We start from the raw sequence: 3,777 nt of genomic DNA on the forward strand, positions 1-3,777 counted from the left end.
CCCGATCACAATGCCTCCCAAGCTTTCTCACTCGTGTTGACCTCATATTCCTATGACAGACATTCCAAAAACCATGCCTCAGTATTTTACTAATGCAAAAATGTACCGGTGTAGTGTTATTTTCAGACACACAGGTAAAAAGGGGTACGCAGCGCACTGCGCTTGCTCACGCATGCCTAAACAACTTCTAATAAACAACTTCCGCTTAGAAAGCAGGGAAGCGCTCATTCAAATCTGGTGCGTTATGCTGTTTTCGGTCTTTTTTTATCTTTTTTAAATTGAATACATCATATTTTTCCACCATTAAGAAAACAATATGTGAAAAAATTATGTATAATTAATGGTAAATGTACCTCTGTTTGACAATAGGAAAACACATCACATCGCAATTGATTGCACCGGTACCAAAATCTCACAGCGTACCACTTTCTAACATTACACAGGTCAAGTTTTGGTATGCGTACCACATTGTGACGATGTACCACTTTATAACACTACACAGGTATGGTAAAAAAAAAAAAGTATAAATAACATGTATATAGGAAGATGGAACAGAGGGAAAGGAGCAGAGGCTGGGAGAGGAGGGTAACATTCAAGCGAAAACAAATAAATATGAAAAGTATGGAAGACACCTCATTAGCGGGCCTGAGAAAATACCTGTTTGTAGGTTTAGATCTGAAACTGGGGAAGTTAGCTGTAACTATCATGAATTATGACTGAACTATTATTGTTTGGTTAATCTCCTTATTCCAAGCCATTGTTTCATTATTTTGTTTATAGAATTGTACATTTCATTCTTGATATCTTAGAGAAAACACACCCCTGTTTGGACTGTCGTGTAATTTATGCATTCAAATAGGAAGTTACTGCAATTACTGTAATTGAATACGTTTAAATATATTATCAATCATACTGGTAAACATTGGCTGTGATCAGTTTTTAATATGTTATTCATTACCGTACTTACTTTGGACAGCTTTGTTCTTGATGTGAGCAGTTTAGTAATTCAGAATTGTGTTGCTACATGTGACAATTTAAAAAGCAGCATTGCATACCATGTATCTACCATGTAAAAAGTATTTACCCTTTGCTAACGTGAAAATAATTTGAGGTTTTGTTGTAAAGTCTGTATTTTTGGCCGTAGCCTCCCATTATAGGCTACTGTTTGCATGCAAGGTTGTATTTTTTCACAATGTTTCTTTGAAAAATGTTAGCCTGCTCAGCTGTGGCGAAATACTATAAAATGGGGTAAAATTATGAAAATAGGTTTAACAACAAGTGTCCAGTTGGTTTATCACTTCAGCTGTTGTATTCAATGAATTGAGTTTCCATTCCTGGCAACATGTCTCTACTTTCACCTACGAATATTGCTGAATACTTTTAATATCCAGCGCTTTGAGATGTTCTACAGGAAAGGCGCTATATACAAATAAAATGGATGGATTGATCCAGTGGTACTCTGTGTTTTTGTTATCTTTATTGCCTAAATAAATAATTAAAATATATTAAAAAAAACATGCCTTTTTTAGTTATGTTTGGTTAGTAATTGTAGTAAATTGTAAGTTGATTAGTTATATGTATATGCTAGTCGAGGAAAGAGACGAATGCATCTCCACTGCAGTCTGGTCTTTACTATTCCCTCCTTTTATACTGATACTTATTACTGTAGTTGAATTCAAGACTCTGCAATGTGTAGAATAACTTTATCAAATGATGCAAGTGTAGTTCTTAGGAAAGCCATTTCGTGCTTCTAATAAATCAGGTTTGCTCTTTTACATGCTTAATGTCTGTAGCTTGACCCCTCACCAGGGTCCCTCCTTTAGTCCCGTTGTATTCGAATTGGACTTTGTACCATGCTTGTACCATGGGGTTATGTAGCAAGGTACTGTCCAATTTACAATGAAAGTTCCATGGTAATACCATGGTACTTTTTTTAAAGGAGGGGTGGCAGAAAAAAACGGTCTGAAGCGTTTAACTAATTTTTAGGCACCCTTTCGCCATTCTCCAGTTTCAGAGCCAGTCTTCATGAATCCATGTTTACTAATGCCATGCTTCGAACTACTTTTAAATAATTTATTTAATATCTCAAATGTCATGTTTATGATGGGACCTTCGACGCAATATAACTATAGAGACGCGACCGCCCCTCTTAAATCTCGCTGTGGCTTTTCGTTGGAACTCCCGAATCTGTTTCCAGTAATCTCATTTCTAACATGCCAATGGTGTTGGGTGGAATGCTCTGCTCCTTCCTTTCATTGCATTTGGCACCTTCGTGTTCAGGGTCTTGCACTTTTCTGTTTCGGGGTTAAATTAGACATCTGTTTCTTTAAGCAAAAACCTATTCCAAGGCGGAGCTAAATAAGTTCTCCATTCCAGCTGTTTCAGATGGAATGTTCTGTACATATGTTCTTAATTGACTGCAAAGTCTGTAAATCTAGTAAAGTATTAAAATAATGTTTTTGACTAGCATCATGCTGCTTATTTTAAAATGTCCCTCTGATCGCAGCATTATAATAAAATCATATAAAAAACACTTAGCTGTACAATGCTCTTCAAAGCTATACCGATGCAAGGCCTCATGTAGCACCCAAAACCTAAACCTTTTTCAAATCCCATAATCCATTATAGAGATGAAGGCAAATAAAAGAATGCCAGATTTAGTACTTCATTAATTAAAGTAAAAAATAAGTGGTACTATATCATTGTATATGTGGGTGTGTGTGTGTGTGTGTATGCTTTTAAGAAAGATCTAAAATCATTAGGACATTTACAAAACTATTAACAAATACCTATGCCTAATTGCTGAAATTCGCCAGTGTTCGTTAAATTAACATTTTAAATAAATCGCCTTTCTCGTGTTGTCACTTCACCAGAAAAAAAGATAAACATGCAAATTAGGTAGATGAGACCAATTGCTGTGGTAATATTTGTAGAGCTCAATAGAATTGGAGTATTATTGTTGTCAACACAACATATTATAATAATTCAGATTACAGAAAACTAGACATGTGCGTGAACAGTGACAAAGCAATACAATGTGGGCAGTGTGTTTGATTTTGTTATCTGCGTTATAACTTATTTGAACGTGTTCGGTGGCATCTACCCACATTTCGTAAAAAAAAAAAAAAAAAAAAAAAAAAGAGCAAACGACACGGCCGGGTGTGAAGTGACTGCGGAAAGATTTAACGACAAAATCTTGGTTGGAGGGTCTACTATGTGTATTTTTTTTTTTTTTTTTTTTTTTTGCATATACATTTCCACTAGAGTAATGGTTTATTAACAATAAAAGAACTGTTTAATTATATCATGCCAAGTAGCAACTAATACGACTTGCCAAAACAAACAAACAAACAAAAAACATTCTTTTAGTATTTGTTTTTTTTTATAGTACGACTCCAAAAAAATTTGAAAGGTAGCTAATCTAAATTGTATTTAATTTAAGTTTCTTAATGTAGCAATTCATTGTATAAGACCTATATAATAAGCCTATATTATTTCTGAAAGTTTCGTTTGCGGGGGTTGGGGGGGACGTTTCATAACCCTCATCAACTTAAACGGTTTACTGCAAAGATATGTACCTCAAACTAAGCACTGGTACCAACCATTCTGAAATATGTGGGGAGTTGAGTTTTAGGTTCCAAGAAAGAAAGAAAGAAAGAAAGAAAGAAAGAAAGAAAGAAACAGGCATAGCTGGTCCCCGGCCCCACCCCCACTGTAGCAGATAGCAATGTAGCCTGTTGTTTCTCACCTGGAATTGTTGGCAGCTCTGCATGAGGC

This window comes from Acipenser ruthenus, chromosome 4 (genome assembly GCF_902713425.1).
Source record: "Acipenser ruthenus chromosome 4, fAciRut3.2 maternal haplotype, whole genome shotgun sequence".
NCBI lineage: Eukaryota > Metazoa > Chordata > Actinopteri > Acipenseriformes > Acipenseridae > Acipenser > Acipenser ruthenus.